This window comes from Chiloscyllium punctatum, chromosome 44 (assembly GCF_047496795.1).
Source record: "Chiloscyllium punctatum isolate Juve2018m chromosome 44, sChiPun1.3, whole genome shotgun sequence".
In the NCBI taxonomy this organism is placed as follows: Eukaryota; Metazoa; Chordata; class Chondrichthyes; order Orectolobiformes; family Hemiscylliidae; genus Chiloscyllium; species Chiloscyllium punctatum.
The window spans coordinates 12,444,238-12,464,694 of record NC_092782.1 but is presented as its reverse complement, the minus strand read 5'-3'; the positions used below and the strand labels follow the sequence as shown (position 1 = coordinate 12,464,694).

Below are 20,457 nucleotides of genomic sequence, written 5' to 3'. Positions count from 1 at the left end.
TTATTTGTTGTAATCTGTACGTTGGCTTTTGAAATACAGACAGACTAACAAATAGGGTGAAAACATTACTTTCCTCACTGTCAATGCTAGTTGAATTAATGCTTATTCAGGCAGTAAGCAGTGATCTCATAGGTCAGAAAAAGATAGTTACACTTGTGCCATCTTATCCATCCTTGGACGGAATACTGTATCTGTTAATCACTCTCTTTTGTTCCTAACCCCAGAAAATAAACTAAGGCTAGTATTTTTAAGAACTGCACAGTAACAAGACTTTTTGTTTTGCTTTATCCTCAGGGGGAGACTGTTCCATTAATGAGGTGAATTAATAGTTTTTCAGTTTGGAACAGAATGTGGAGAGAAGAGAGATACTGACAATTAGAAAGCTTTCAGCAAAAGCAAGCTTGTCAAAACTCCTCAGCTGAGGGGGAAAAGAAAGGGTTAAGAGGAACCCTAATGCTGCAACATTATGATTTGTAATCACAAATGTCATTATAGTGCACCAGCTAAAAATCTGTTTCAGAACTAACAGCTCCACAAAACGTGAAGAAAGGCTTGTTGCTTGCAGTAATCAGCAATATTACAAATTTTACACATTTTAAGCATAATGTTTTTAAAAAGCTATGCATTTTTGCAGTTATTGAGGTAAGCAATAGAATGGTGAGAATGGGTGGCTACAGACTTAAACAAATCAATGTGGAAACAAATGTTTACAATTTCAAACAATTGAAAGACGGGCGATAATCCTAATGGCAAAGGAGTCTTGCTAAAAACAATTTAGCGTAATATTTCCTAAATTGATGCACACACCATTTTCACTCTTCACTGCAATGTTCTATCGTCTAGGCTAAAATGAAAATTTCACCTGAATGACAAACCTATTTCTCTCTGATCACAAGACTATAGTTACAGGCTGTTGCAAGTGGAGCTCCTTATACATTGATAAAACTGGCCAAGATAATGTTTTGTAGTTTTTTTGTAAATAAGTGCAGTAAAATATTGCATCACTTTTATATGTTAATGATTTCATTTTGCCTAGGGCAAAACTGTACCAATTTTGTGTCTAAATTGTTTGTGGAATCGTAGATGTTTCACATTTTTTTTAGACAATGCCACTAATTATGCAGTGCCATTGCACTGTGCACCATGGTTGAATGAACTGGCATTTCTATAGTGCCTTTGCACATCAGGATGCCTCAAATTGCTTCACAGCCAGTATGAAATGCAGTAACCAATTTCCACGTAGTAATGTGGTAATGACTGAAATTTTGACAAGGAAGAGCTCTTGACTCTTTTACAACTGCTGTGGGATCTTTAACCTCCGCCTGGAGAGGAGACAGTTCCTCTCTAACATCTCATCCAAAAAACAGTGCTGTCATAACACTGCACTGAAATCATCACCTTAATTAGACACTTGAATGCATGACCTTCTGCCTCAGATGGAAGAGTGTACCGCTGCTACAATGTAAATCGTGGTGTAAACCAGAATTGGGTTGAGATGGGTGTCGGATGTTGGAGCTGTAAAGTGCTGCACCATAGAGTACAAGGTCCATATGTTTTCACCTAATAACGGCTTGCTCAATCTTCACGAAGTCAGGTTGCCTTTGGAAATTTAATACTGCTTATTGCTGGAGAGCAAGACAGAGAAAACAAAATTGCCTTTTGGTTCAAATTAATGCACCAATCTTGAGATTGCATTGATAGAGGGTTTGGGAATATGTTGGTATCAAGAACTCTTCACGCCTACCTCTGTCCTATACTTTGAGGTTGGGAGCAGTTGTATATATACACTGAGACACACAGATGGGAACAAAAATGGCCCTAGCTGGGGATTGCACCACGACATTGGTGCCCACCACCCGACAGAATATCTGATCTGTCATGGCCACCACATCACAGCACCCATGGAACGGTATTCACTTTGTGATCAATTACATAATTAGATAAAGAGTTTACCAATCGAGAGAAAATTTACACCATCATTGGTTAAAACTGCTCTTTTGATTTCTGAAGATTTAGTAAAATTATAAAACTGTAAAAATATCTTAATTAACTTTATGAAGTTTGTTTCCTTTCTAATTAAAGTATATTTCATTTATAGTCAACTTTGGAAATAATGAGACTGTCTGTCAATATGTGGAACAGGTTGTAGCATTTTGTGTGGGTGCCCCTCAGACAATTCTGCTGAACAGTACAAAGCCAAAATGGCAAAAGCCTTGTCTGTTTATACTATTCAAATGACATATTGAGTACTTCAAGTACCTATTTCTTAACACAATCATGAGTTTGGGTTGAGTTTTCACTCCTGTTGACCATCAGTAATAACCGGTAGAGAACTCCTGGTCGAGTAGCACTGTGTCAGTGATAATTGCATCAGCACAAATAGAAGGCAGATCTTGCTGTGACTCGGAATCTGGAGCATTACTGATGCTTGGCAAAATTATGATACCTATTTGTTCAATATTGTCAATTTTGGTAAACCAATCATTCCATCAGCATTTATTCAAGTACACCACTTTTTATTTCCATATTTCTGCATTTTATCAATAATGTATTTCAAGTTATTGCTTTCTTTCATATGATGTGCTGTCCCATGCTTTGTTGAAATAAAATTTCCAAGTTCACAATACTATGCTGACGTTTACCTGTGTCAAAGTCATTCGGAGCATGCAACTGAAAAATTAAAATTAGTGCAAAGGTAAATATGGGCAGATATTTGTTCCTGGTTTTCAATCCACTGATAGCCTCGGTTTTACATCTTAATAGAAAGTAACAAGGGTATCATCTTATAATCTGGATCAGACATTTGTTCATAACAGGTTGCAGCCCTGAAAATTCAGTGACAATTCCGAAAGGGGTATAAAATTCTGAATATCCAATTCCGACACAATGGTTGCTATTTTTTACATGCCTTGACAATCATTTCAGCATTGGGCTGACATTCATTCACATGAAATGCTCACATTACTTATTGGTAACTAGCACTACAAAAATCCAAACCTACAGCATTTGCCTTGCAATAAAATATCATCATAATTAATATCCTCTTGCATCTGTTTCTGGGTCTTCAGAAACAGAGTTTTTGAGCTGGGTTCCTGCCTCCTGCAAGGCTTGTGTTCAAGTTCCCTGGAGTAACCAGTATGCCAAATACATCTTGCACCCAATTCCAGCAGCAGGATGCCCATTTTGGAAACTATCAGACAGGAACCATTACTGCACTAGGATCACTTAGTTTGGATCACTGTAATCTCCTGGTATTGCCTGCAGCACTTGCTCCCACCCCCTATTACTAACCCATCACTATTATCAGTCTATCTGAAGGCTGTAAAGAATTGTTAGCTTCCCTTCCATTTTCTGTATTGGTTGAAAGTTTAACTTGAGTATTTAATAAAACAGACCTGTGAAGCATCGGGGAGTTTTAGGAAGAAACCAAAAGTTTTGCCAAACAGTGAATTCTGAGAAGAAGGAGCTAGAGAGATGTTTAGATGACAAAGTAGTGAACTATCATAGGGTTCCTCTTGTCCTCATCATGCACCTTCCAACCTCCCCTTCAATAGATCATTGTGCACCTTAAACACATTTTTCACTCGCTCCTAATATCGAATGGAACTGTTCCCTACACAAAGAAAATCAATCGGGTTCCATTTCTCCATTGACTTCAATATTCAAACCATTTTTCCAGCCTTAAGACCAGAAGACATAGGAGTGGAAGTAAGGCCATTCAGCCCATCGAGTCCACTCCGCCATTTAATCATGGCTGGGCATTTCCACTCCACTTACCCACATTCTCCCCATAACCCTTAATTCCTTGCAAGATTAAGAATTTATCAATCTCTGCCTTGAAGACATTTAGCGTCCCGGCCTCCACTGCACTCCATGGCAATGAATTCCACAGGCCCACCACTCTCTGGCTGAAGAAATGTCTCCGCACTCCTGTTCTGAATTTACCCCCTCTAATTCTAAGGCTGTGCCCACGGGTCCTAGTCTCCTCGCCTAACGGAAACAATTTCCTAGCGTCCACCCTTTCCAAGCCATGTATTATCTTGTAAGTTTCTATTAGATCTCCCCTTAACTTTCTAAACTCCAATGAGTACAATCCCAGGATCCTCAGCCGTTCCTCGTATGTTAGACCTACCATTCCAGGGATCATCCGTTTGAATCTCCGTTGGACATGCTCCAGTGCCAGTATGTCCCTCCTGAGGTGTGGGGCCGCCTTGGTGATATATATGGTCACTGCTCTCCTTCCCGGCTGCCCCTCTGGTCCATGTCACTTCCTCCGCTGCTCCCGCTCCTTCTCCGCTGCTGCTCGCACTTAAAATGGCCGTTGGCGTCGAAGGGTGAGTATTTATACTCACTGCTTACCTTCCCGGCTACCCCTCTGGTCCCCGTCACTTCCTCCGCTGCTCCCGCTCCTTCTGTGAAAGAGAAAAACACCGCTGCCTGCTACCGGTAAGTAATTTTAATAAAAACTGTCTTACCTTACCTGCAGTCTTCCAAGTTCGTCCTACCTCCGCTGCTACTTGCACTTAAAATGAGCACTAAAGATGTAACACTATCTCTTCACTTCCTCCATTCCCATTGTCCAATATCTCCAATTCCTTTATTTGTTAAGTCTGACACCTCACAATTTAGTTTCATTTAGGGTTTCCAGTTGCTCTGTCTCTTTGTGTTTCAATGAAGCTCATGGAATAAAGGAAAATACTGCAGATGTAGAAAACCTGAAAATACACATTTCTATTAGCATCTGTGCAGACAGAAAAACAGCTCATTTAGAATCATAGGATCCCTACAGCGCTGATAGAGGCCATTTGGAGCATTGAGTTTGCGCTGACCCTTCAAAGTACATCCAACTCAGACCCAACCCCCATCCTATCACTGTAACCCTGCATTTCTCATGGCTAACCTATATAGCCTACACATCCCTAGACAGTACAGGGCACATCCCCATGGCTAATTCACCTAACCTGTGCATCTTTGGACTGTGGGAGAAAATGGAACACTCTGAGGAAACCCACACATACATGGGGAGAACCTGCAGACTCTAGGCAGACTGTCACCCAAGGCTGGAATTGAACCTAGGTTCTTGATGCTGTAAGGCAGCAGTGCTAACCATATATGTAACCTTTCTTCAGAACTGGGAAAATGTAATAGGCTTTGATCAAGTATAAGGAGGGAGGGTAGTTAAAAAGAACAAATCAACGAGTAGAGTCAAAGCAGGAGAACAAAATAGTGAAATGGGAAATGAAATAATAGGTCGAACAAACCTAGATTGCTGTTTGTTCAATATATCATTTCAGTTGCATGACACTGTAATCTTTTGCTTATAAATTGTGTGTCTTATAGTCTTGTTCCACAGCTACCTAATGAAGGAGCAGTGGTCCAAAAGTTAGTGCTTCCAAATAAACCTGTTGGACTATAACCTGCTGTTGTGTGATTTTTAACTTTGCCAACACAGTCCAACACCGGCCCCTTCACATTATGAATACACCAACAATCTATATTAGATGTTACAAAAATAACATAAAAACCCACTAATGTCTCTGTATCCAAACACACAGCAAACCATTCATAACAAAATAAACAGATTGTTAATATACATTGCAGAAAATAATTATGATCTATTAGCTATTAGAGATGTGGTTGCAGATGACAGGGATAGGGTTCTGAATATTGAGGACTGCATGATCTTCTTTGGAAGCTAGGTAAAGGTGGAGGGGTAGCCCTATTAATCAAGGATAGCATTGTCACAATAGAAAGAAATTACCTTGATTCAGGACATCAGAATTGAGAGTTGGTTTGAGTGGAGCTGAGGAATAATAGGAATAATAGGCAATGATGGAGTGGTCACAGGACCAACAGTAACCACAATGTAGGATGCACAGAGAAATATTGGATCCTTACAATAAAAAGACATAAATAACCATGGTGATTCTCATCTACATTTAATCTGGAAAAATCAGATCAGAATTGGTCACCTGTAGGAGGAGTTCATAGAATTTTTTTTTGAAATTGTTTCTTAGAGCAGAACATTGCGGAACCAACCAGAGAGCAGGTTATCTTAAACTTCGGACTGTGTAATGAAGCAGGATTAATTAATGACCTCAGAGTAAAAGGTATCTGGGCAGCAACAACCACAATATGAATGGATTTTACACTTTTTTTTTCCAAGGGAGGACAATTAGTGTAAGACTATTAAACTTAAATAAGTGTATCAACGTGTGCATGAAAGCAGAGGCCAGTGAATTGATCTGGGATATAGGTAAGGAGATCAATCAATAGAGGAGTGCCAGAGAGTTAATGGGATATTTCAGCACAGACAGAATGTCTCTTTATAGTAGGAATATACTTTGTTTGAAGGGGACGGTGAAAAAGATTGATAAAGAGACAGAAATTAGAGAATGACAGAGAGCTAGCTGGATACATTTTAAAAAGTAAAACAAGAGTTCCAGAAGTATTTAAAAGCAAAAAGAGTAGGTGATCCTCCAGAGAATGAGAATAGGGACTTAACAGTAAATACTAAGGAAATGGCACATTAAATGATTCTTTTTCTGTTTTTATTATAGAGAATACCATAAATAAAAATATTTTATTTGGAACATAAACTGGAAAAAAAATTGAAATGGGGACACTAATATTTTTTGACTCAGATGTCAAAAGTGAAATGTGTGATGTCCATTATTGATTTCACAAAGTCGTGTATTTTGGGAGAAACTAGGTTGGGTACATTTATGAGACATGTTGACCTGCAGTATGTTTGGGTTGAAAAATGACTGCCGAGCAACAGATTGTGCAGTTAAATTGTAGTTGATCACAGAACAGGGAAGGGACAGTTGTACTCACCCTTCTCCAAAACCTGCAAGCTAACAGCAGTCTCTGTTCCTCACTGGAAAAAAAACACAACAAAAAGAACTTCTAACGAAGCAAACCCCAAGATCTAATTGAATTAAGGATTGCCACAATTGACAACAACATGACACCACCAGAAACCAAAAGAGCTGAATGTCACTTCATTCTACCTGTGTGGTTTGGAATCTTGATCCACAGTATCTATTCCTTCTTGCCAATTTTCCACCCATGATATTTCTGGCAAACTCTTTGTCTTGTCTGATCTGTTTGAGAACAAATATACATGTGTTGGGATTTAAAGGGGGCATGCATAGTAATTAATCCATTTGCACATTCTCCCTGTGTCTGCGTTCCTCCGGGTGCTCTGGTTTCCTCCCACAGTCCAAAGATGTGCAGGTTAGGTGAATTGGCCATGCTAAATTGCCCATAGTGTTGGGCACATTAGTCAGAGGGAAATGAGTCTGGGTGGGTTACTCTTCGGAGGGTCGGTGTGGACTGGTTGGGCCGAAGGGCCCGTTTCCACACTGCAGGGAATCTAATCCAATTATTTTGTCACTTATTAAGCAATGTTTGTTTACAATGGCCTTTACTTTCTTGTTTATGGATGAAACCGAGTGTGAAATTCTTTTATCATTGTAGTCAATATCAGGCAAATTACTCATCTTAGTGACTCATATGGTCACTTATATATCTGTGATCGCTCCTGGAGTAGTGGGGCTTGATTTCCTAGTATTTTCTTCCCATCACAGCCACGATAGTACAAAAAACATGTCATTAATAGCCATAAGTGAGAAGGTGGAAGGGAGGACCAAAGTGAATACAATCACCATGGAAACAATACCGAGCAGATTGATGGAGTTGTACACTGTCCTGACAGTCATTTCCTTGAAGGCCCTGGGATGAAGTCTGAGGTAGGAGATGCATTGGTTTTAATTTTCTGAAATTTACAATATTCTGGAAAGACTCCATCAGGCTACACAATTCAAGAAAGGAGGAGAAAACAGGAAACTGTAGGCCAGTTGGCTTGAAGTCTGTCATGGGGAAGGTGTGAAGACAGGTAGTGCTGAAGAAATGGGGAGACTGGAGAAGGACTTGGACATGCTATGAGTGTGGGCAAAGAAGTGGCAGATGGAATGCAACGTGGGAAAGTATGAGGTGATGATGCACTTTGGAAGGAAGAATAGAGATGCAGACTAATTTCTCTTGGGAAAATCTTCTGAAATCTGAAGCACAAAGGGGCTTGAGAGTCCCAGTTCAGGATTCTCTAATCGTTAACATGTAGGTTCAGTTGGCAGCTAAGAAGTCAATTGCAATGTGAGCATTCATTTCCCTGAGGGCTAGAATACAAGAGCAAGGATGTACAGACCAGACTATAAGGCTCTGGTCAGACCACATTTGAAATATTGTGAGCAGTTTTGGGCCCTGTATAGACAGAAGGATGTGCTGGTATCGGAGGAGTTCCAGAGGATGATCCCGGAGATGAAGGACTTGTCATATAAGGAGAATTGAGGTTTCAGTGTCCATACTCAATGGAGTTTTTTTTAAAGATTAGATTCCTTACAGCGTGGAAACAGGCCCTTCGACCCAACAAGCCCACATCAACCCTCTGAAGAATAACCCACCCAGACTCATTTCCCTACTTTTAACCCTAACCCTATGATTAATTTAGCATGGCCAATTCACCTGGCCTGCACATTTTGGAATGTGGGAGGAAACCAGAGCACCCGGAGGAAACCTGCGCAGACACGGGGAGAACATACAAATTCCACACAGTCGCCTGAGGCTGGAATCAAACTCAGGTCGCTGGCGTTGTGAGGCCGCATTGCTCATCGCTGAGCCACCGTGCAGCCCCTAGAGTTTAGAAGGATGCGTCTGATTGAAACGTACAGAATACTGAGAAATCTGGATAGAGTGGACGTGGAGATGTTTCCACCAGTAGGAGACACCATTACTCGAGGGCAGATCCTCAGAGTGAATGGGCCACCCTTTAGAATTGAGATGAAGAGGGATTTCTTCATCCGGAGGGTGGTTAATCAGTGGAACACATTGTTGCAGAGGGCTATAGATGGGTTCTTGAATGGTAAGGGAATTAAGGGTTTCAGGGAGAAACATATTAGCCATGATTGAATGGTAGAGCAGACTTGAAGGGCTGAATGGCCTACTCCGGTATCTTATATCCTTATTATGGATTTGATCATTAAGATGGTCATAACTGGGACCCTTGAAAAATTAAAGGTAATCTGCAAGAATCAGCGTGGATTATGAAGGGCAGTTCATGCTTAAATAATCTACTGAAGCTCTTCAAAGGAGTAATGTGTTGACGATAAGGGAGGAGATTGACATACTGTACTTGGATTTCCAGAAGGAATCTGACAAGGCACCACACAAAAAAGTAGAAGCACATGGGATGTAATATTAAAGCATGGATAAACCATTAGCTGGCAGGTAGAAAATGCAGCATGCATAAATGGGTCTTTTTTGAATGACAGAATTTAAGAATCCTGCAGGAGTCTGTGCTTATAGCCTCATCTCCTTTACAATTTAAGTGTTTAGGTGAGAGAGAGAAGGTACGGTAATTAAATTTGGACCAGATACAGGAGTACATGATCATACTGATTACCAGAACAGGCTCAAGGGGCTAAATGGCCTCTTCGCTCCTCAATCACCTGTTCATATATAGCTAAACACTTGGTGATATAATTGAGGGGAGATACTTCATTAAACATGAAATAGAAAATAAAAAAATAATTCCTGGAAGTGGCAGTGAATTAACTACTAAACTGAAGCAAAATACTGCCAATGCTGTAAATCTGAAATAAAAACAAGTTTCCAGGTTCAGGTGAAAGCTCATTGATTGTTTCGGTTCTCACTATTCATTGGTCGTACAGTCAGATCTGTTGAGGAGTACCACCTTTCACTATTTTTATTTCAGCTAAATGGAAATTTGAGAAACAGCACCCGATCTTTCAATTCGGTACTTTACATTCTGGTAACAATTTTCTAATGCTGTCAATAATGATTTCTGTGTACCCACCTTTTGTTCCTTTATTTGCCCATTATCGGTTATTATTGTCTTTCATCATAATTTCTTTTGTCATTATAGGGGAGGAGAATAGATCTGGGTGGGTTACTCTTCAGACAGTCAGTGTGGACTTGTTAGGCCAAAGGGCCTGTTTCCATACGATAGGGAATCTAATCTAAAGTAATCTAATCTAAAATTTATTTGCTCATGCATTCTGTCCTTCCACTGAACTGTGTTCTCCCCATACCCCTTCTGCCTTTGGACCTTGTACAGAACCTTTGCTTGGTTTCATCCTGAACATTATCAATTTCTAAAAAGGCCACAGAGCTGAAATCTGAACTCTGATTGGTCTGAGACTGGACGGAAGATCAGAGATACCGTACACATTCCTTGGAAGTTCCAACATATTAACTCCACAGTCAACTAGGATGTTTGAACTTCCAACAAGTAATTCCACAGCTCCTTGGTCATACTAAAAGTTTCAGATTCTCAGATGCTGCCTGACTTGCTGTGGTTTTCCAGCACCGCACACTTCGACTGACTTAATTACCTGTTAACTGAGAAATGTTAGGCTTAGACTCAACACCCCAGTTCCTCATCTAAACCCCAACTCCTCCTCAAAATACCCTGCACTCTCTTCCTGCAACGCACAAAGCTTCTGTCCAGCTCGATTGCCCATACTATTCAGCAGCTGACCTACCCTTTTACCTATTTACCTCACCTAGCACTCATTTATTAACATTAAAATGATGTTTTCAATATCTCAAAGCTTTTATGTGAATGTGAGCACTAACCAGAACACTGCAGCATATGCTATAATAAGGGAGTGTGGTTTGTCTGCCCTTGACAATCCAGTATGATGGAGTCCAATGGAAGATCGCTCCCCACATATTGGACCTGGTGTTGGGGCATAAGCTGGAACCTCAAGGCCTGACCAAGAGTGCAAAGCTCAATTAATGCACAAATAGAAGCAGAGCAGCAATTCAACAGTGATCGCTGCTCCTCAGGCGATTTGGATCCCTGCTTTTGTCGCCATAGCTGCTGTCTGACCTGTTGGATACTTTCTGTATTTCCTATTATAAAGCAGAGTTTATGACCTCACACAACAATCAACTTGTAGAAAACACAATACTTACTTTTTCATCTTAACACCAAAAAAAGGGCCTTCAATAAAGAAAAATGTTCAAAAATATTTCCAATAAGCATATATCCTAGTTTATAATGAAATGTTATCAATAGATCATGCAGCTAATAATGACTCTACATACACACATCCAAGGTAGTTATCTACAGCATGACAGGTCCACATTGCTAATTTAAATACCAATGTGCAAAAAGAACTTTACAAGCAAAAATTGCACCAAGTACACAATGCAAAAGATTTTTGAAATACAATATTGTTCATCGAATTGATAAATAAATATTTGCACACATTGACTTATGAGGTCAGAGGTCTGGACGGGGCAGAATTTGTAAGAAGCGTCTAGGAGAGTTTTCTAGAACAGTATGTCAATAGTCCGACAAGGGATGGGGCCATATTGGACCTGGTATTGGGGAATGAGCCAGGCCAGGTGGGAGACATTGCAGTGGGGGATTTCTTTGGGAATAGCGAGCATAATTCTGTAAGTTTTAGAACACTCGTAGACAAAGATGAGTGGTCCCAAGGGATGAGTAATAAACTGGGCCAAGGGCAACTGTATCAAAATTATGAAGGAGCTGGGAAATGTGAATTGGACACAACTATTTGAAGGGAAGTCCACATTTGATATGTGGGTGGCTTTGGTTGAAGCTAAGGCAGGATAGGCATTTTCCTTTGAAAAAAAAGGGATAGGAAAGGCAAAATCCGTGAACAGTAGATGACAGGAGAAATCGTGTGACTAGCCAAGAGGAAAAGCGAAGCATACATAAGGTCCAGGCAGCTAAGGACAGAACGGGCCTGGGAGGAATATCAGGAGAGTAGGACCAAGCTTAAACGAGGAATCAAGCAGGCTAAAAGGGGTCATTAAATATCTTTAGCGAGCATCCCAAGGCCTTTTATCCTTACATAAGAGGAGGGTAACTAGAGATAGGGTTGGTCCACTAAAGGATAAGGAACGAAGGCTGTGTGTCAAAACTGAGAAAATGGGTCTGATTCTCAACGGTTACATAGCATCAGTGTTCACTTAGGAACAGGAGGTGAGGAATGCTAAGATCAGAGATACAAGTTTGTTTACTCTGGATCATGTTGACATAAGGAAGGAAGATATAGGTTAAAGAATATTAAGGTGGACAAATCCCCAGGACCGGATGGGATCAATCCCAGGTTGCTGACGGAGGTGAGAGAGGAAATAGCTGGGGCCTCGACAGACATCTTTGTAACATTCTTAAACACTGAGGACTGGAGGGTTGCTCGTGTTATCCTCCATTCAAGGAGGGTAGTAGGAATATTCCAGGTAACTATAGACCAGTGAGCCTGACGTCAGTGATGGGAAAGTTGCTGGAGAAGGTGCCGAGGGATAAAATCTATTTATATTTGGAAACGAATGAGCTTATCAGTGATAGGTAACATGGTTTCATGCAGGGTAGATCTGGAAGAGGGCATTGTTGGTTTGATCAATTAATTTTGCAGATGACACAAAGATTGGTGAAGTAGCAGAAAGCATAGGAGACTGTCAAATACAGGAGAATATAGATAGACTGGAGAGTTGGGTGGAGAAGTGGCAGATGGCGTTCAATCCAGGCAAATGTGAGGTGATGCATTTTGGAAAGTCTAATTCTAGAGCGAAGTATACTGTAAACGGAAAAGCCTTGGGTAAAGTTGATGAACGGAGAGACCTGGGAGTTCAAGTCCATTGCACCCTGAAGGCGGCTGCGCCGGTGGATAGAGTAGTCAAGAAGGCATATGGTATTCTTGCCTTCAACGGACGGGGTATTGAGTATAGGAGCTGGCAAGTCATGTTAAAATTGTACACGACTTTGGTTCGGCCGCATTTAGAATAGTTCTGGTCGCCACATTACCAAAGGAATGTGGACGCTTTGGAGAGGGTGCAGAGAAAGTTTACAAGGATGTTGCCTGTTATGGAAGGTGCTAGCTATGAAGAGAGGTTGAGTAGATTAGGATTATTTTCATTAGAAAAAAGGAGATTGAGGGGGGACCTGATTGAGGTCAACAAAATTATGAAGAGTATAGACAGGGTTGACGGAGATAAGCTTTTTCCCAGGGTGAAGGATTCAATAACGAGAGGCCTCATGTTCAAGTTGAGAGGTGAAAAGTTTAAGGGGGATATATGTGGCAAGTACTTTACACACAGAGGGCGGTAGATGCCTGGAATGAATTGTCAGCAGAGGTAGTAGAGGCAGGCACAGTAGATTCATTTAAGGTGCATCTGGACAGATGCATGAGTAGGTGGGGAGCAGAGGGCTATAGATGCTTAGGAATTGGGCAATAGCTTTAGACAGTGGATTTGGATCAGTTCAGGCTTGGAGGCCGAAGGGCTGTAAAATTTTCTTTGTTCTTTGGAGATAACGAGAGAGAGAAAACAATGAGATACTGCACCACATTTATTCTGTATACACAGCGTGCCAATAAACAGGGACAATGTTTTTTAAAAGATAAAACACTCGTGCTAATGATTGCTCACAGTCTATGGAGGTAGTTCCAGACCAATTGTAGAGATGTAGGGATATATAGCTTGGGACCAGGGAGTTGCTGAATAAAAAATTTGTTGCATGTATTTGAATTAATTTGTGATGAGTATGAGGGTAAAATAGTAATTAGACAGACTGTTATTTTGGAGGGAAAAATCTGAGTCACACTCAAATGAGTGAATTACCAGTTTATTATGTTAGCCAAAGGAGGAATAATGGTCAGGATGTCGAAATGGAAAAAACTGCATATGAGATTTTTCTTCAGAACGGCAAACGCAATCTCTTGGGACCGTACAATGCAGTATTCTCTCAGTCAGTAGTGTGTGTACGTATGAACTGGATTATATGCTTATATTTGAGAGGGGCTTGAACCACAACTTTCCAAGTCAAAGGCAGAGTACCACCTCTGTAATCAAGCTAACACTAAGGAAGGTAAAACTATTTAAACATCACATTTTAAAATTAGAAATTGTGAGCACCTCCTGGATTTATACGCTATTGATCTTTGAGGCTTTACAACTTAATTCTATTTGTCTTTCCACTGCTGGCAATACTGAACAGCAGGCCTTGATGCTGTGAAGGGTAAAATGTTCAGTAAAGCAAAGAACACACATTCTGCTCAAAAAAAATCTCAACAAGATCTAAATAATTCAAATGTTCTATCACGGTTTCCTGATTCTCTGTATTTACACAAGAGACAGTTTTTAAAGTTAGTGAGAGACTAACTTTATTGACTGCTCCTCAAAAATTGGGAATAAACGTGTCTATTAACATGCTGTTAAGTAATATCTGAACTAAAAAAATGTGCATTGCTTGTGAAGTTGCTGAGAACAACTTCAGAATGAATGGTTCCCAGGCAACTAGCAGAGGGACACATTAGAAAAGGCTGACAAGATAAGCAAGATTCCACAGCAATGATCCTACAGCTTCATTCAAATCTAGAGTTACAATATTCTTGAAACCATAATCAGTAAAATGGTCAGGGTACTCTGGGACACTTGGACTGAAAACACTATTACCGGAAAACCCTTTACACCAACGGATGAGGAGGTCTGATTTTGAAATAATGCTGGTAATGTGATGTGCGATGAAAATATGCAATCTTGTGGCAATATCCAGTCGAGGGACTGGACTAATGACTGTCATTTCATGTCATGTCAAAGGAACACATGATCATTGGCTTCAATGGCCATGTGACTTTGTAAAAATAGATATTTACATCCATCTCTCAATTTGAAAACATATATATGGAGCAGCTTTAAGTACAATGGCAGCATTAAAAGGGGTTAAATGGGACTTGGCAAGATGGTGGCGATTCTGTAGGACTGCTGTGGACAGCTCTGCCTAACAGCCAAAGCATACCGGTGTTTTTTTGCCATCCCTGGCCAACTTATGTGGTGGAAATGGTGGCACAGTGGTTCGCACTGCTGCCTCACAGCGCCAGAGACCCGGGTTCAATTCCCACCTCAGGCGACTGACTGTGTGGAGTTTGCACGTTCTCCCCGTGTCTGCGTGGGTTTCCTCCGGGTGCTCCGGTTTCCTCCCACAGTCCAAAGATGTGCAGGTCAGGTGAATTGGCCATGCTAAATTGCCCATAGTGTTAGGTAAGGGGTATGGGTGGGTTGCGCTTCGGCGGGGCGGTGCGGACTTGTTGGGCCGAAGGGCCTGTTTCCACACTGTAAGTAATCTAATCTAAATATTAGTTTAAAACCTTACAGAACACATAATTGTTAATATTTGTGAGTGGGAAGGATGCTAAAGGGAAAAGAAGCGAGCAAACAGCAGCAGGTAGGGGCACCCCTCCAGCACCTACAACACCAGAGACTGCAGCAGCAGCAGCCTCTCCTGACGCCCCCCCCCCACCCCCCACCACCCCCACCACCACCACCCCGGAGACCTGACAGACTCTCAGAAATTGGCTGCGGCGATGGAGAACTTACCTTGAAAGTTAGAAAATGCGGCTGCGTTTGAGGAAATCCGTGGGGAGATTTGTGCCCAGGTCCAACCTGTTGCATCCATGCTGCAGAAGCATGAGCAGGAGATCCAGGGCCTCGGGGAGCAGCTAGAGGAGGTGGAGGGTCAAACTAAGGCCTCAGAAGCTGCAATGGAGTCCTCATCCAGTCGGATCCAGGTGCTGGAGCGAGCGGTGTGGGCCTTGTGAAACCATATCGAGGTCAGAGGATAAATCTCTGAATTGTCGGGCTCCCTGAAGGTGAGGAAGGTGAGCAGCCAGTCAGTTTCTTTGAAAACTGGCTGCCGAAGTTTTTGGGCCTTCACATCGAGTCCAGCAGGCTTCAGATTGAAAGGGCGTATCGGGTTACAGTGCACAGGTGCAGCACCCCCACCCAGTCCTAGTGCACTTCCACTCACATAAGGACAAGCAACAAATCATAGAAGCTTCCATATCCCTGAGAAAAGATCCGCAGGCGCTGCTGTACAAGGGGTCAAAAATCATGTTTTTCCAGGATTTTTAAGCAGCTGTAGAGGAAGTCCTTCGATGAAGTTAAAAAGAGGCTGAGGAACCTGGGCATCCAGTACTCCCTGAGATACCCTGCAGTATTTTGTTTCAGTCATGAGGACTCAGTTTATACGTTTGACTCGGCGGATAAGGCTAAAAACTTTGTGGACACTTTAAAATAGATGGATTGGCCTGAAGAATATGGTTAATGTTTGTTCTCTTTTCTAATTTTCCCCATGCTTACCCTTTTTTTTTATTCCTTTCTTTCTCCCTAATAATTTCCTTTTTGGAAAGGGGGGAAAAGATTTTGGAATAAGTTGTTCCTATTTTTTTTAATAACTGGATTTTCTGATGGGAAATTTTGTGGATGTTCTTTGTTGTCTCTCTCCCTTTTTTTGTATGTGTTCTGCTTCTCTTTTAGTCACAAGTAGGGGTGACGTGAAGCCAGGGATGGGTGGAGTGCTAATCCTGACTTTGTCTTTTGATTTAAGGATCATCTCCTAGTTTTTTTTTGGCCTAAGGCTGGGGCACAGTCCAGGTTTGAAGGAGCTGTGAAGGAGGGGTTGGGTAGGATGAGTGCCCCCTATGGGCAGAGGGAAGAGTCTTCCATTCAAGGTTCTATAGTTGGTTTTCTTTGTAGTTTTTTGGTAGTAATAGTTGTTTATAGTTCTGTCAGAGTAGTTTTTAAATATATAGTTTTTCAATTCCATGAGTCTTTATTTACTTATGCTCGGCGCTTTGTAAGCAGGGTTCTCCCTCCGAGGGGTTCAAGGGGGTCTGAAAGGAGATATGGCTAAGTGTCTTATTAAATGGTGCACCTGGAACATTAAGGGAAGTCATTCACCTATTAAAAGGAAAAAAGTGCTTTCTAGTCTTAAGAGAGAAGGTTGATATTGCTTTGTTGCAGGAAACCCATCTTGATGATGAGGAACACCTGAAATTACAACAGGGGGGTTATGACCTAGTATTCTTTTCATCCTTTACTACTAAAAGTAGGGGAGTGGTGGTACTTATCCAGAAAAATCTTCCGTTCACATTATTAGAGCAGGTGAAAGATGAGCAGGGACGGTTTGTGATACTTAAAGCCCTGATACATGGGGAGGAATATGGCATTTTAAACGTCTACTGTCCTCCGGCGCATCCCCTCAAATTTTTGATTAGTGCTTTGTCTAAGTTGAGTGCTTTTGGAACACGGCACATTATTATAGGGGGGGTATTTTAATTGTCTTTTGGATCCGACAGTGGACAGGATGCCTTGTGGGACCCCAACTATTTCTTTGCAGGCCAAGCAAGTGGTTGACTTACGTGAGGAGTTGGGGCTGGTGGATATTTGGAGGTGTCTTCACCCCACCGGCAGGGACTTCACCTTTTTTTTCAAACCCACATAAATGTCACATGAGGATTGACCTCTTTCTGGCTCCCTTGGCCATTCTGGATTCGATTATGGGTTGTAAAATTGGGAACATAGCTATCTCTGATCATGCGGCAGTATATTTGGAGGTTAAGGCCAAGAGTGAAGGGCTAGATTTGCAGCACAATTTTCACGGCCTTTGATGATTAAGCTACAGTGGATCACAGCCCTTCGGGCTGCCTTTAATTCAATACTGACACAAAACGCAAAGGAAGAACTTGCTTTTGCTAGACAGAGGCTGTTCGAATATGGGGATAGGCCAGGGAAGTATTTAGCATACCTGACTAGGAAAAAGCGTGCTCCCTAATCCATTACTGCAATCAGAGACAGTGCCGGGGTCCTTACATACGATGCTAAAGAGATTAATGAGGCTTTTCAGAGCTTTTACTCTGAATTGTATCAGTCTGAAGGTTGCGAAGACAGGAGTGCTAAAACGGAGACCTTTTTTAAGAACCTGGACCTCCCAGGGGTAACCTTGGAACAGGCCTCGCTCCTTAATGCGCCCTTGACAGTTCAGGAAATATAGGAGGCAGCTAGGTAACTTCAGAGTGGGAAAACACCTGACCCTGAAGGTCTCCCGGGTGAGTTTTAAAAGTTTATAGGGATTCTGTCAGGGCCGATGTTGGAGATCTGCAATCACTCCGAAATGCATGAACGCCTACCACCATCTTTGAGAGAAGCTAATATTTCCTAATTCTTAAGAAGGGGGAGGTTCCTGAGGATTGTGCCTCATACAGGCCCATCTCTCTATTAAATTCAGACTTCAAGATTCTGTCCAAGATCCTGGCACTGAGATTGGAAAGGGTGTTGCCCCATACTATTAAAGAGGACCAGACAGGCTTTATAAGGGGCTGTAGGTCCTCTAATAATATTAGGAGGTTGCTGAATGTGGTCTAAGTTTGTCAGCAACGATCGATTCAGGGATTGGTGATTTCCTTAGACGCAGAGAAAGCATTTGACCGGATGGAATAGCCATATCTTTTTTCCGTTTTAGAACAGTTCGGGTTGGATGGAGTCTTTGCGAGGTGGGTGGAGGTTTTATATCGCCACCCTCTGGCCGTGGTCATCACCAACGGGGTGAAGTCTGGGAATTTTACAATTGGGAGGAGTAATCGGCAAGGCTGCCCCCTCTCACCGTTGTTATTTACGTTGGTGATAGAGCCGCTGGCAGAGGCCATTCGTCAGAACATCCACATAACCGCTGCGGAAGTGGGATCAAAGGTATACAAAATTACACTGTATGTGGATGATGTCCTTCTATTTTTATTGAACCCGATGACCGCAGTACCTCATTTGCTACAATGTATCAATTCATTTGGGGCTATTTCAGGATATAACATTAACTTTGCAAATTTGGAGGCTATGCCTTTGGGGAATCTTAAGGATGTGCCAAAAGTTGAAGGTGGCTCTTCGTTCCCTTTTAAGGGTCACGGGCAGGGTTCCGGTACCTAGGCATTTTTATTACCCGCAAGTTTGATCTGTTATTTCAGACTAACTTTGCTCATTTGCTCAACAATATTAGGAGAGATCCCCAGAGATGGGAAGCTCTTCCAATTTCATGGCTGGGCCAAATATCTCTCATTAAGATGAATGTCCTTCCTCGTTTGCTTTATCCCATACGTATGCTCCCTATAATGTTTCCCAGGTCAACGCTGCAGAAGCTTATGGGGTGGTTTGGTACCTTTGTCTGGCATCGTGGGAGGCCCCTCATTAAACTTACTAAATTGCAGTTGCCTCAACGAGGGGGAGGACTTGATTTCCCAGACATCAGGCAGTATCAACTGAGTTCCCTGCTGTCCTTTGTGATTGGGTAGTAACGATCCAAACTCAATATGGCTGGATATTGAGGCCTCCCAAGCAAAGTGCCCTCTTGTTAACCTGTTGTTCATGGATGAGGTCAGTTATGGACCACTGCCGTTACCCCATTGTCATTAGTACAGTCAAGGCATGGAGGGCGATGCGTCAGAGTGAGGGTTGCTTATCCAAGACTTCACCACTTACACCTACATATGGCATGCCAGTGTTCCAACTAGGTACGATGGACTCAGGGTTCAAACTATGGGCAGCGAGAGGAGTTTCTAGTTTGGGAGACTTGTTTGAGGGGGAGGTTATGATATCCTTTGAGCAACTGAGCCGCAAAAACGGGTTGCCCAGCAGAGACCTTTTCCGTTATTTTCAGGTTAGGGGGATTTCATCCAGAAGAAGACTATGCTTCTCACTAAGCCCTATAAGCCCGATACAGAGAGGTTGTTGCTACACTCCACAAGCACCCTTTCGGTCAGTGCCCTCTATCGCCTGCTGGGTGACAGGGCCTGGCAGGATATTAACCGGTTATGTGAGGTCTGGGAGCAAGAGCTATGAGTGGAGATCTCTTCTGAAACATGGGAGAACATATGGGAGAATACTCAAAAGATCTCAATCTGTAACAGGACATGCGCTACGCAGTTAAAAGTTCTGCACAGGTCTCATCTAGCACCAGACTGTCTGGTGAAGTTTAAAAAAGGGGCATCTTCAATGTGCCCCAAATGTAAAATAAGTGTAGGTATCTTACCCATTGCTTCTGGATATGCCACAGCTTCCGTGTTTACTGGAGCGCTATGGCAGGAAGGATAGGGAGGGTATTGAGGACTGACGTCAAAGTAGACCCAATATCTCTCCTCTTAGGTCTACCGAATTTACCATCTTTAGACAGACATGGGAAGAAACGATTTAATATTCTTGCACACTGGGCACGGAAGAATATTCCGATGAATTGGGTGTCTGAGAACCCGCTGGAATGGCAGAAATTCACACAACAGACAATTTTTATAAGACATGGCAGCTCTACTTGAGTTATTTGGATATAGATTTATCAGTTATCTTAACTAGGGCACTTGTTTAACCAGGATGATTAGACTAGTCAAGCCCTGGGCCCTGGAGGGGGTCTCCAGAGTTAATACGGGCATATATACAACGCGCCCGTTCCTTTGTTTGGGAGCCTTGCACCGAGCATAGCTGTTCTATATTTGTGGGGGTTTTTGTTTGCTTTTATTTTCGTGTTGCTTTGCAGTGTTAGGGTTTGCTTTGTATTTATAGGGTAGATAGTAGTTGTATTGT

The 20,457-nt window shown here is 42.0% G+C and overlaps 1 protein-coding gene across 8 annotated transcripts in view; it reads left to right on the top strand.

The window, feature by feature from the left end:
* Positions 1-2,626, top strand: part of recql (RecQ helicase-like) — a 46,944-nt gene extending 44,318 nt beyond the window's left edge. For all 8 annotated transcript variants that reach the window (XM_072562245.1, XM_072562246.1, XM_072562250.1 and 5 more), the window contains one exon: positions 295-2,626. The gene's annotated coding sequence lies outside the window, so the exon portion shown is untranslated. The remainder of the gene's footprint in view (positions 1-294) is intronic.
* The last annotated feature ends 17,831 nt before the right edge of the window (positions 2,627-20,457 follow it).